At 40.7% G+C, this 15153-nt stretch overlaps 1 protein-coding gene across 17 annotated transcripts in view; it reads right to left on the reverse strand.

Annotated features, from left to right (window-relative positions):
- Positions 1-15153, reverse strand: part of LOC141389196 (uncharacterized) — a 268423-nt gene that overhangs the window by 165352 nt on the left and 87918 nt on the right. The gene's annotated exons all lie outside the window — the stretch shown is intronic.

Consider the following 15153-nt stretch of genomic DNA (forward strand, 5'->3'; position numbering starts at 1 on the left):
GTGATCTTATCCAAAATTTTGTGTGGGAGGTACGGGATGGAGTGGAAAAATATAGTCCATACTCGAACCTGATCTATATCTGGTAGATATTATGAGAATGTGTAAAGTATGGACCAAATCGGTCACTCCCATCAAGAGTTATCGTGCGCACAATTTTTCCGAATATTTTTGAGCTTTTGTGGGGTAGGTACCTTAAGGAGTGGACCGATATGGCTTATCTACGAACTTAAACTAAGTTTGAAAACAATATTACGAATGCCAAATTTTGGCCGGAATCGGCATTTCTGTTCGAGAATGATCTTGCGCTTCCACCCATAAACATGGTGTCATAGGGTTTGTTTTTCAACTTTCAGGCTATTTTTCAGGAAGTATGGACTTGCCCCTGAGGAAACTTGTACCTTCGTATAGGGGACAGTGAATACAAGATGTTACAACAAAAACCAAGGCGATTCGTGAGCAGTTCCTAAACTGAACTGTTCCGAAATTTTGTGTGGGAGGTACTCGAAGGTGTTTACCGATTAAGTCCATATTGGAACCTCATCTAAGTCTGGTAGAAATTTCATAGTTTGCAAAGTAATGACCAAATCGGTAACTTCCTTCAAGAGTTATCGTACGCACAAATTTTCCGAACATTTTCGAACTTTTGTGGGGGAGGTACCGGAAGGAGTGGACCGATATAATCCATCTTTGAACTTGAACTAATTTTGGACAAAATATTACGAAAGCCAAATTTTGGACCGAATCGGCAGATCCGTTCGAGGGTTATCTTATCCACTACACACAGTGTCATAGGTTTTTTTGTAACTTTCAGGCTATTTTCTCAGGAAGTATGGACTTGCCCCTAATGAAACTTACAGCGTCGTATAGAGGACAGCGAATACAACTTGCGTAAATAAAAATCAAAGCGATTCGAGACCAGGTCCTAAACTGAACTTTTCCGAAATTTTGTGTGGAAGGTATCCGAAGGAGTGGACCGATTGAGTCCATATTGAAACCTCATCTAAGTTTGGAAGAAATTACACGATGTGCAAAGTATGGACCAAATCGGTTATTCCCTACAAGAGTTATCGTGCGCACAAGTTTTGCGACAATTTTTGAACATTTGTGGGGGAGGTACCTGAAGGAGTGGACCTATATGGCCCATCTTCGAACTTAAATCGAATCTGGACAAAATAATTCGATACCCAAAATTTGAACCGAATCGATTGATCCGTTCGAGAGTTATCGTGCGCACCAGCCAGACAGACAGACAGACAGACAGACGGACAGACGGACAGACAGACAGACGGACGGACATTGCTAGATCTACTCAAAATTGTCTGAAACGGATATCGTACAAACATACTTGGGGTCTAAAACCATTATTTCGATGAGACACATTTTTGGTAGTATCAAAGTGTAAATACCCTCTTTAGCCTAAAGGCTGAGGGTATAATAAAACGAGGGGAAAGAATCAGTAGGCTTAGCCGTCAACTATATAACCTCAGAATACGAATGTAAAATCCCATACTAGGAATAGAGAAAATAAATGTCATTAATAGGATTATGGTAGGAAACTCTCCTAAATTTGTGGTGAATTGCACTTCGGGTTCTTTAATGGCTATTTTTCTGCAAGAAAGGGTGCTCCTATAGATCTTTTGTGAAAGGAAGGGAGCTTCTATAACACCTTTCTAAAAGAAACGGTGATTCTCTAGACGCTTTCTAAAAGAAAGGGTGTTTCGATAGACCCTTTCTGGCAGATAGGGTTATTCTTTAGACCCTTTCTGAAAGATAGGGTGTTCTCTATATATCCTCTTTCTGAAGGATAGATGCATCTATAAACATTTTGTGAAAGATGAGGTTCTTCTATAGACCGTTTCTAAGGGATGGGGTGCTTCTATAGACCCTATCTGAAAGAAAGGTTGCTTCTATAGATCCTTTCTGAAAGATAGGGAGATTTGATATCCCCTTTGTGAAAGATAGTGTACTTCTATATACCCTTTCTGATAAAAGATTGTTTCTATAATCCCTTTTCTGATAGAAATGGTTCTTCTACAGACCCTTTTCTGATAGAAAGAGTGCTGAAAGAAAGGGGGCTTCTATAGACCCTCTCTGAAAGAAAGAAAAGACACTTCCGTATACCCTTTTTGAAAGAAAGGGTACTTCTGTAGTCCCTTTTTAAATGAAAGGATGATTCTATATACCCTTTTCTGATAGAAGGAGTGCTTCTATACACTCTTTCAGATAGTACGGGTGCTTCCATAGACGGGAGCTTCTATACGCCCTTTCTGGAAGAAAGGGTTTTTCTATATACCCTTTCTGGATGAAAGGGTTCCTTAGGCCCTTTCTGAAAGAAAGGTGTCTTCTATTGTCCCTTTCTGAAAAAATAGCTTGCTTCTATATCCGCTTTCTGAAAGAAAGGGTGCTTCTATAGACCGTTTTCTAATAGAAAGGGTTCTACTATAGATCCTTTCTGAAAGAAAGGGTACTTCGGTTGACTCTTTCTGAAAGAAAGGGTGCTTCTATAGTCTCTTTCTGAATGAAAGGGTGTTTCTATAGACCCTCTCGGATGGAAGGGGTGTTTCTATACATACTTTCTGAAAATAAGCGTGCTTCTATACGCCCTTTCTAAAAGAAAGGGTGCTTCTATAGACCCTTTATGAATGAAAGGGTTCTTCTATATACCCTTTCTGAAAGAAAGGGTTTTTCTTTAGGCCCTTTCTGAAAGAAAGTTGTCTTCTATTGTCCCTTTCTGAAAGAAAAATAGCGTGCCTCCATATCCCCTTTCTCAAAGAAAGGGTGCTGCTATATCCGCTTTCTCAAAGAAAGGGTGGTCCTATATCCCCTTTCCGAAAGAAAGAATTGTTATATATCCCCATTCTTAAAGATAGGGTGCTTGTATATACAGTTTCTAAAAGAAAGTGCGTCCCTTTCTGAAAGAAAAGATGCTTCTATAGATCCTTTCTGAAAGAAAGGGTACTTCAGTAGACTCTTTCTGAAAGAAAGGGCGCTTCTATAGACCCTTTTTGGATACAAAGGGTTCTTCTATAGACACTTTCTGAAAGAAAGGGTACTTCCGTAGACCCCTTTTGAAGGAAAGGCTGCTTCTAAAGACCTTTCCTGATAGAAAGGGTGCTTCTATATACCCTTTTTGAAAGAAAGGGTAGTTCCGTAGACCCTTTTCGAAAGAAAGGGTACTTCCGTAGATCCTTTTTGAAAGAAAAGGTGCTTCTATAGAACCACGGCAGCGGGTTCTTTCGTACCGGACTGACCCGGAACAACCTCAGTGTATATACATATGTTTGTATTTGTTTCGTTTTTCTGTGTTGGGAGCAGCATATCCCGGAATGCCTGCTCCGAATTCCTTTGGTCCGTGCTGGGACGGAGGAAACCCCAGGACCAATATATCTGTGCTCAGTTTGTCACATCCGCTTCTTCACCCACATCCAACCTTTGGTGAGATGCAATAGATGTCAGGAGTGGGTGCATCTAAGGGGTTGCTCTGGACTTGTCCACGTAAGGGACTACACAGAGTCTTCGTCGGATTACGAAACTACCTCGTCGTCTGACTACTAAACTCCCCCGCAGTCCCCTCGACAACAACCGCACACGCAGCCTTTAACACCAGTCGTTGTTGTCCCAATCCCAGAGAATGCATCCTTTTTGCACTTGTATTGCAATGGACTCCGAGGTAAGATCGAGGAAATAGTAGATTTTATGAGTCGGAAGAACATCAAGGTCGCAGTGGTGCAAGAAACCAAGCTGAACGACAGCCACAGCTTAGAGCATTGTGATGGTTACAATGTGCTAAGGGAAGATCGCACCAGTAGTGGAGGTGGGGGATTAGCTTACCTATTGTACCAGTCTGTCCAATACAGACCTATCTCGCTTGAGCCTGTCTCTAATGATCCGTACATGGAATGTATGGGGGTAGCAGTCAGGTGTGGAACTGCCGAGATATAGTTGCTGAACGTATACATCCCGCCGAGAAATAGCTGTATCTCAGATTATAGGCCTGACATTAGCCCGCTATTGGAAGAGCAGAATCGTTTGGTCCTGGGGGACTTTAATGCGCATCATGAGATGTGGCATTAGGCCCTCGGAAACGACCAGAGAGGTACAGCGCTGGCTTAGCAGATTGATAGCTCTACGTTTTGCACGGTCAATGAGGACGCCTCTACCAGAATTAGAGGAGAGTGTCACAGTTCGTTAGACATAACCATCGTGTCACCTGGTCTGACAAATGACGTTACCTGGCAACCGGTCATTTCCCTTGGATCAGACCATATCCCCATAATTGTCTCCATTAACAGACCACCCGACTTTATCACCTCTGAACGCCGCACATTCGTCAATCATAAGAAAGCTGTTTGGCCGAGTTTCAGAGAGTTCACCAATCACCGCTTCAGGGAATTGCCCAATCCTTCTGATGTTCGGGTAGCGGAAAGGGCGTTCCGAGACATCATCACTGCTGCAGCCGCTCGCCATATCTCTGCTGGTCGAATACCCGAAGTAAGACCAAACTTTCCAGCAGAGGCGACGGGATTAGCAAATGAGCGTGAAGAGCTTCGTCGTGCCAACCCCAATGACCCCAGAGTCAGGGAGCTGACATTGGAAGTTAACACGCTAGTCGGCGAGCATAAGCGGAATCATCTGAAGAGCTGCAACATTGGAGCCGGTTTAGGTGAATTGTGGGTAACGGTTAAGTCACTCTCGAGCCCTGGAAGAAAGGAATATAGGACCTCAGTCACGTTTGGCGACGTTACGTTGACTGATCCGAAGAGGTGCGCCAGTAATTTCAATCGACAGTTTGTCGAGCACCCCGAGAGTGACAGGGCGAAGAGAAGAGTATTACGTCGCATCAGTTCTCTTCCTGCCGAGGATGAACCACCACATTTACAATCTATGATGTTGCCAATGCACGGTGCTCTTGAAACAATTTTAAATGGACAATGCTTACACCTTGGAAGTTTTTGCGGATTCTGAAACTACAATGTTCATAGATGAGAAAAATCAAAAAAACAAAAAAATCGCCGGAGCGCTTTTTAAATAAATCGCGATTTAAGTTGACATATTTAGGGGTTATTTAGGTTTTCACGATTTTGCTTAGAAACCGCAAGTCCTATCAAAATGGGACGAAAGAAAATGTTGTAGCTATGAAAATTCTCTACAAGATCGACCTTTATGATATTTTCGTAGATTTTACCATTTTTCAGATATTGAAGTTCAAATTGGGACAATGCATTGACTGTATCGCCCCCTTATAAAACAATGTCATGAAGGGTGCGCCTTAACTAACTTTTGACGAAAATCGCTTATACAGGGGAAGTTTTTGTGAATTCTGAAACAGCAATGTTCATAGATCAGAAAAATCCAAAAACAAGAAAAAATCGCTGTAGGGATTTTTAAATAAATCGCGGTCAAAATTCACATTTTTAGGTGTTTTTTAGGTTTTCACGATTTTGCTTGGAAACCGCAAGTCCAATCGAAATGGAGCTAAAGAAAATGTTGTAGCTGTGAAAATTCTCTAGAGGATTGACCTTTATCAATTGTTTCCAGCCTGTACCATTTTTGAGATAAAGAAGCTCAGTTTACATTGTTAGGTTTTTTTGTTAGGGTTTCGCGATTTTGCTTGAAACCGGTAAGTCTTATCGATGTGGGACCTGAGAAAATGTGAAAGCTGTGAAAATTCTCTACAATACTGGCTTAAGTAACTTATCCTAAGTTGTACCATTTTTTTAGATATATAAGTTTAAGTTGGAAATTTGCAGTCATGACATTTTGTTATAAGGGGGCGATACAGAATTGAATTGAATTTGAATTGTCCCAATTTAAACTTCTATATCTCAAAAATGGTAAAACCGACGAGAATACCATAAATGTCAATCTTGTAGAGAATTTTCATAGCTACAACATTTTCGTATTCTTATTTTGATAGGACTTGCGGTTTCTAAGCAAAATCGTGAAAACCTAAACAACCCCTAAAAATGTCAACTTAAATCGCGATTTATTTAAAAAGCGCTCCGGCGATTTTTTTTTTGTTTTTTGATTTTTCTCATCTATGAACATTGTAGTTTCAGAATCCGCAAAAACTTCCAAGGTATAAGCACCTTCCATTTAAAATTGTTTCAAGAGCACCGTGAATGCCATCATAAACGCTAAATCATCTAAATCGTTGTGCACTGATGGAATCTCCATGGTAATGCTGAAGAAGCTGGATGAGCCGGAATTAGAGTATCTCACTAAAGTTCTCAAATTGTCGCTAGTCACCCTCGTTGTTCCCGAAGTCTGGAAAATAAGCAGGGTGGTCCCACTACGGAAGCCATGCAAGCATGACAGCAAAATGAATCGTACAGGCGGATTTCGTTCTTGTCGCCCGTAGCAAAGACACTTGAGGCCTTACTCCTCCCCGGTATCAGAAATAGCTATCAAGTTGCCGATCATCAGCATGGATTCCGTAGGCAGCACAGCACTACAACAGCGCTGCACGCCATTACCACATATATCTGTCAAGGACTCAACCAGAGACGACCGTGTGATAGAACAGTGATGGTGGCGCTTGACTTATCAAAAACCTTTGATACAGTCAGGCACTCCACGCTGTTTGCGGACATTGAGCAGACAACCCTCCGGCCAAGCTTGAAACGTTGGATAGTCAACTGTATGTGTGGACGACAGTCGTACGTGGAATTCAGGAATAAGAAGTCCAAACCCCGTAGAGTGAAACAGGGAGTCCCCCAAGGTGGGGTGATATCTCCGCAACTGTTTAACCCCTACCTCTCAGGTACTCCGCCCCCTCCAGACAGCATCGAGATCGCAACGTATGCGGATGATTTCACGATCCTGGGTACCTATCCTAATAACATCTGTTAGAGGCTGAACAACTATTTAACCGATCTTACCACCTTTTTCCATTCGAGGAATATGCAGATTCCCGCCACAAAATCTACAGCCACTCTGTTCACCACATGGACAGCGCAGTTTGGACGTGAGTTGAATGTCGTGGTCGACGGTAGCAGAATTCCGACCACAAACTGCCCTAAAATTTTAAGGGTTACATTCGACACTACATTCACGTCGTGCACACACGCCACAGCTATCTGCGACAAGCTGAAAAGTAGGAACAAGGTTGAGTACCTTGTTCCCTAGCCGGCAGCACTTGGGGTGCAGATAAAGAAACCTTGTTGACCACATATAACGCGATAGGTCGGTCTGTGGTAAGCTATGCGGCTCCAGTCTGGTCCCCGAGATTATGTGATACGAGTTGGAAAAATATTCAAACTTGCCAGAATGCCGCCCTGAGAACAGCAAAGATTCTTCCAGTAAAGCAACACAACGAGATGCTTTCATTGTAGTACCTGCTTGGATGTTACCGTGTGAGCCATCCCAATCACCATCTTGTGGGTAGGCCCGACACATTCAGGCAGATCAGGAAGGATATCCATGCTCTAGAGGAAGAGGTCCAACGATTCAGGAGAGAACCCCTAAATCAACAAGCATATCAGGCAGGTCTGAATAGCATTCGCAGTTGCCAAGGCCTTAAGCAATTATAGTGTGAATAAAGTACTCGGAGTACATCCCCCATTTATTGCATCTGAGGAGCGTCAGCTGCCACGACAAATTAGAGTAGTTTTGGCTCAACTACGCTCGGAATATTGCTGTCGCCTAAATTCTTATTGGGCGGAAATCGATCGCGCCGTGCAAGACATCTGCCCAGTATGCGGCATGCGCCCGCACGACACAGAACAAACCTACCCATCTAACTCCAGTGGATCTGTGGCTACATCCGATCGAAGCAGCCATTTTTCTGGAACTGGAGATAGACCCAGAGCCAGATTGAACAGAGGAACGAACATGCAAACATAATAAAAAAAACTGTTACAACAACAACATGTATAGGTGAAAAAACAACAACCAAATGATATTTATAGTTCGCTTTTGCTCACATACACTGTGAATAAGTGATTAAAGCAAAACAACTCAGAGGGCTGCCGCAATAGACAGATGGGCGAACCTGTTCTATAGACTTTTCTGAAAGAAGGGGTACTTCTATATACCGGTACTTCTATAGACCCCTTCTAAAAGAAAGGGATGATTTTGTACAGGAACCAGTTCGGAATGATTTTTATTACAGGAATCACATTTGTGAGCGGTCGGTGTTTGACGTTTTAAGATTTTGACTTAAACAACTGGATCTCTTTGATCGGCCAAAATACAATATTACTATATACGGATTTGGTATGTCCTTTACAGGTTTTCCATGTTTACAAAGTCAAGATTACATAGGTCTTTGAATTAATGATATCGACGAAAAGTTATGAAAGTTAGAAGCAAATCATTGAATGTGCTTCTGAAATAAGGTGAGATAATTATAGTTATACCTCCTAGCGTATAACTAACTACCATAACATAAATAATAGAGTTGGGCAATCTCGTTCAATTGAACGATTCGGATCACTGTCCTTGTTCAAAGGCGAATGAGTAACATCATAAAAATCAACGTGTGAAATTAAGTATACGCAGTTTTGTCAAAGAAATTACCGGTGTCCATTGAACGAGATAGTGATCCGGATCTTTCAATTGAACGAGATTGCCCAACTCTAATAAATAACATAATTTTTTATAAATCATACGCCAGCCTGACCCACATGGTCAAAAAATTAAATTAACTATAAAGATCTAACCGAATCCTTTTGAAATATATACTAAAAAGAACCCTATTGTATTATATAACACTAGGTTATATTACCTTCTAAAACAATGCAATTTGGTTTGTAGTATTTATTTCAAAAGGTTGCGGTTTGATCTTTATTGCCAGTTTGATGTTTTTGTTGTGGGTTAGCGCCTCAATATGACAATAAAATAACAAATAAAGGATGAACAATGTTCGAAAATACTTTTTCAATGTACTATTGTCTTGGCTACAATTTTTGTCTTAATATTGAATCGAAAAGCTCAATGGTTTGGCAGTTATATGCCAAAATATTCAAAAACGTGACAAAAGTCTGATAAAATAGCTTTAAGTCAAAATCGGGCGGCTCGGTCTTTACCGTAGACATATGGTCTAGTGGACTTTTTTGCTCAGTATAATCCCAGGAATCAGAAAAGCGAAGTACCCATTAAATCTCCCCACCCTAAGTCATCAAATCTAAGTCGAAATTAATATGTACGTATATGCTGATCAGGAAAATATATACTTTATAGGATCTCGATCGATGTATTACAAACGGAATGAGAAATATAATTATAGCCTTTATCTTATGGTGGAAGGTATAAAAAGGTATGTGGGTTTTTACATGTCCTTCCTTAAACATAAAATGCCGTGTTGAATGTCTTCTTTAGTTTAAACCGAAAAATTTTACTCAAAACTGCAATTAGTTTTCAATAGCTGTTCTGTAGTTTTGTCTCGATTCTTAATTTTTTTCATTTTTTCGTAACTAAATTTGGAATAACAAAATAAAAAAAAAATACCTACAACAACAAATTCTAACAATTTCATTTCTTTCGGTTCGCTGAATACTAAAGTTCATTTAGAAATTGGCAGGTTGGGCCAATGGAAGAGAGTTCATTGTGTTAGTTTTTTTTGTTCTTCATTCTTCAACGTTGCATGAAAATGCGCATAGAAATGTGGAGCAAAGTGGCGGCGGAGTAACTTACTTATGTCATCAAATGACTTCCCATAATGTAATACAACAACAATAACAACAACAGCAACAAAATAGGAAAGAAACTGCAATAACGTAATAGTTGTGACTTCTATTCTTTTTTTTAGGGGTGGTTAATGAAACTATGATGGGGCGTTGTTGCGGTTTTCAGCAATATTTCCGCCCGATTGCATTTATGACGAATGTTTGTTTTTTCTTCTTTTTCTTTTCTGTAATGGTGTGGTGCTACGTTGCAGTATTTTTGTTTTATGCAGCAACAAAAAGAAAACAAAAACGAGAACAGCAATAACAATTCCTAAGCACACAATTGTTTTCTGTTTCTTCTTCTTCTACGGTGCCTTTTGCATCCATTTTCTCTGCCCACCTTTACCAAGTCGCAAAATGCCAGGAGGTGGTACCATGAATGAAATTTTTACTTGACTTCAAAACTAAAAACACAAACCGAATGATAGATAGTCTCCAAACAGGATGTGTAGGTGGTTGGTGTGCCCAGCTTAAAGCTGACGGGTTGGCATGTTGAAAAATAAAAGAAATTCTTATCCAAATGCAATACACAGGCGATCAGAGAGATGAAACGACAAACAATTTGCAATATATGAATATTTGAGAAATAGCTTAGCTAACATTTTAATCTCCATGTTGTCACGAATGAAGAGAAATGTGAAAGTATCAGACAAGTAAAAAAAAAAAAAACAAAAAGGTATCAGGCGGCTTTGCCAACAGAGATATATGTACATACCCACAGTCTGTGACAGAAAGAAAAGAAGCTAGTCTGAATTTTTAAGTCAAAAAAATCCTTACTAAATAAACGGTTTTTATACCCTCAGCATTAATTCTAACGAGAATTAACACACTTTCACACGGGCAAAATGTGCTTCATTGAAATAATGGTTTTAGACCCCAAGTATGTTTGGACGAAATCCGTTTGAGAGAATTTGGAGTTCATTCAGCCATGTCCGTCTGTCTGTCTGGATGGCTGGCTGGATGGCTGGCTGGAGCGCTCAAACAGAGCAACCGATTCGGCCAAAAGTTTATCCAAACTTAGTTTAAACTCGAAGATGGGTTCTATCGGTCCACTGCTTCCGATATCTCCCCCCCAAAAGTTCGAAAATGTTCGGAACATTTGTGCGCACGATAAATCTTGAAGGGAGCAACCGATGTTGTCCATACTTTGCACATCGTGAAATTTCTACCAAACTTACATGAGATTCCGATATGGACTCTAACGGTTCAGTTATTCGGGTACCTCCGACACAAAATTTCGGAAAAGTTTAGTTTAGGACCTTCTCTCGGATCGTTTTGATTTTTGTTGTAGCAATTTGTATTCGCTGCGCCAATTACAACAAAACAAGTTTCATCAGCCAAGTCTATACTTCCTGAGAAAATTGCCAGAAAGTCGTAAAAATCCCCTATGGCACAATGTGTAGTGGTTGGAGCGCGCGATAAATCTCGAACAGATCTGCCGATTCGGTCTTAAATTTGGCCATCGTAATATTTTGTCTGAACTTAATTTAAGTTCGAAGATAAGCCATATCAGTTAACTCCATCAGGTACTTCCCCCACAAAAGTTCAAAAACGTTCGGAAAAAGTGACCGATTTGGTCTATAGTTCACACATCCTAATATATCTACCAGATATAGATCAGGTTCGAATATGGACTATATTTTTCCACTCCTTCGAGTACCTCCCACACCTGTTCCAAAACATCTTCTGGAATCACTTTGATTTTTGTTGAAGCAACTTGCATTCGCTGCCTTTATTACGACGGTAAAAGTTTTTTCAGGGGCAAGTCCATATTTCTTGAGAATATAGCACGAAAGGTGTAAAAGTCTCCTGTGGCACCATATGTACTGTATAGAGAGCACGATAACTCTCGAACTGGTCAACCGATCAACATTTGGCCTTCCTCATATTTTGTCCAAACTTAGTTTCATTTCGAAGATGGGCAATACCAGTCCACAATTTCCGGTACTTCCCCCAATAATTAAAAATTGTCACTAAAATAGTATGCTCGATGAACGGAGCATCCAATTTGGTCCAAACTTTGGATCTCCTAATGTTTTGTCCAAATTTAGTTTAACTTCTAAAATGACCCATATCGGTCCTCTGCTTAGGGTACATCCCCCACAAAAGTTCAACATTTGTGTCTATGTGCTGATGCTGTTCGTTGTGGTTCTGTTTATGTTTTCCGTGGACAAGTCCAGACTTTATGGCATACTGGTCCTAAAGTAATACTATGACCCACTCAAAGTGGGGGGCGCTATGTCTATCGAAAAGATATGACTCCCAAAATAAGATCCACTTCGGTCTATTCCTTTAATTACATCCTCCGCAAAGATTTTAAACTTGAACTAATCCACATTTTTGCCGGCAAGTTCAAAAGTCCAAAATGGGAAACAAAATTTTGAAAAGACCCTGAGTACATTCGATCTGACCGTAGATGAAAGTTTCGATTCAAATAGGCTGAGGGTAGATCTCTGTCGGCAAAGCCGACTGATACTTTTTTACTTGTTTTGATCGATATAACTATGTCCGTCTGTCCATCCGTCTGTTGAAATCAAAATACAGCTCGCAATTTTAAAGATAAAGAATAATGATTTGGCATAGAAGTTTCTATTGCTCCTGGGATGTTTGGTATTGAAAATGGGCTATATCTGCCCACGTTTTAATATAGCCCTCATAGAACGGTACTACCGGATTTTCGGTATTTTAAAGTTTTTAGACTCATTATCACACCGAAATGGCAGAAATTTGATATTTAGTCTACGTTGGGGGTATTAAACTTTCCACCTGAAATTTGTTGGTATAGGTACATGTCTTCATATAGCACCCATAGAACGGTACTTCCCGATTGTCGGTATTTTCCAGGTGAAGGCCTAAATATAACACCAAAATGACCGAAATTTGGTGCTCAGGCTTCGTTGGGAATATAAAACTTCTCAGATGAAATTGGTCAATATAGATCCACATCTTCAGATAGCGCCCTTAGAACGGTACCTGCCGATTTTCGGTATTTTCAAGTTTGTAGCCTAAATATTCCACCGAAGTGACTGACATTTGGAATTTGGTATTCGTTGCGGGCATAAAACTTTCCTCCCTAAATTTGTCGGTATAGGTCCACGCCTTCATATAGCCCCCTAGAAAACGGTACTTCCCAATTTTCGGTATTGGCCTCAAAATCCCACCGAAATTGCTACAATTTAATATTTAGTCTTCGTTGGGGTATACAACTTTCCACATGAAATTTGTCGGTATTATTAAGGCGGAGGCCTCAATATCCCACCGAAATGACAAGTGGACACTGACCTCCCCGCGGTGTCTCCTGGGGAGCTGCCTTTAACGCCCGTTAAAGGTAGTGAGCTAACATGTGCCGCGCGTTCACCCATAAGAACGATAAAAACTTGGGTTGGTCGTTGGGCTAGTAACTCACCCCGTCAAAAGAGCTTACTATGAAAAAACAAAGAAAAAGAAGAAAAACAAACCCCTCTAAAGTTGATGACCCCCGCAAACGTATTAAGGACCATGATCTGCGAATCTGCACCTGGAATGTCAGGGCAGTTTGCGCACTGGCGGTTGTACTTGATAAGTACAAAGCTGATATTATCGCCTTACAGGAAGTGCGATGGAATCGGGCAGACGTAAAGATCACAAACGATTACGCAATATATTATAGCTGCCATGAAACGAAGCATGAGCTAAGTGTTGGATTTATGGTAAACCGGAAGCTTAAAAATCTGGTATCCGATTACACTCCGGTTGATGAGAGACTCCCTTCAGACTGCAGCAAAATCGATACTTGGGTACCAAAAACCTCCACCTAAAAATTTATGGTACGATCAGGAGTGTCGTAAAGCTACAAAAGAGAAGAACACGGCATACAGAGCAACACTGCATTCAGTAGCAACACGAAGAGCGAAAGAAACTTATCGGGAGAAGAGGAGAGAGGAAAACCGCATTTTCAGGGGAAAAAGAAGGAGCAAGAAAAACGTGAGCATGACAATAAAATAATCGGGTCATACCAATGCGGTTTTAGACCTGGCAGGTCGACAATTGACCAAATTTAAACACTGCGGCAAATACTGGAAAAGACCCACGAAAGGCAGATCGAGACATACCACCTGTTCGTCGACTATAAGGCCGCGTTCGACAGTCCAATTAAAGCAAAGGTGTTTCAAGCCATGTCTGAGTTCGGCATCCCTTCATAACTAATTCGACTATGCAGGAAAGAACCTCTCCGAGCCTTTCAACATAAAACTAGGTTTCAGACAAGGTGACAGTCTATCGTGTGACCTGTTTAACATTTTACTGGAAAAGGTCATACGAGATGCGGATCTATATACGGCCAGATACAAAAACAACACGATATAGAGTAAAGATGTAATGTTATTTGTATACGCAGATGGCATGGAAATAATAGGTAGATCAAGACGAGCCGTTACAGACACCTTTGCAAAAATTGAAAAAGAGTCTGCCAAAGTGGGTCTGGCAGTTAATGGCGATAAGACGAAGTTTTTGCTATCAACACGCAAGTTGTCCAGTAGACTCGGACCAACTGTGGATGTTGATTATTATAAATTTGAGGTAGTAAACGACTTTATTTACCTCGGCACCGCGATAAATAATAACCAACAATATAAGCTTTGAAATAAAGAGAAGAATAATATTGGCCAACAGATGCTACTTTGGTAAACATGGGTACTTGCGAAAGCAGATAAGGCAGAACTTGGTGTGTATGAGAGAAAAATTCTTCGAAAGATTTATGGACCAATATGTGTTGACGGTGAATACCGACGTCGTATGAGCCACGACCTATACCAACCGACCGACATTGAGATAGTAAAACGTATCGAACTAAAACAATTGCGTTGGCTTGGCCATGTCAGCCGGATGTATAAAGATGCCGCAGCCAAAAAGGCATTTGAATACGAGCCACTCGACGGAATGCACCCCAAGGGAAGGCCAAAACTCCAAGTTGAAGAAGATACCACAAAACATGTCATCCAAAACTGGTGAAGTAAGGCAAAAGATCGGTGCATTTGGAAATCTATTCTTAGCTCGGCTTATGGATCAAGGCGTTCTGTTTAGTATAAAAGCCACCTAAATAAAAAAAATCCCACCGAATTGGCTGAAATAAGGTATTTAGTCTTCATTGGAAATCCCACCGAAATGGCTGAGATTTGGCATTCAGGATTCGTTGGGTCTATACGATATTCCAGAAGAGAATTGTCGGTATAGGTCCACGTCAATATATGTCCACGCCTTCACATGGCTCCCATATCGATACCACCCTATTTCCGGTATTTTTAAGGTGGAGGAAATTCGGAAAATTGTAAATATTGGTCCATGTTTTAGAAGAGCAACGATGACAATGACATCTTTTTTACAGGGACTATTATCAGATAAGATATTCTGCTCCTGCAAGGAATAAGAGTAAGAGCTTAATATTTTCATTAACGTACGGATACTAATTGTTTCTATTCACTCAATTGTTTCTATTCAATACAGGTCA

This window comes from Musca autumnalis, unplaced genomic scaffold (genome assembly GCF_047663935.1).
Source record: "Musca autumnalis isolate F117 unplaced genomic scaffold, ASM4766393v1 scaffold_1, whole genome shotgun sequence".
NCBI lineage: Eukaryota > Metazoa > Arthropoda > Insecta > Diptera > Muscidae > Musca > Musca autumnalis.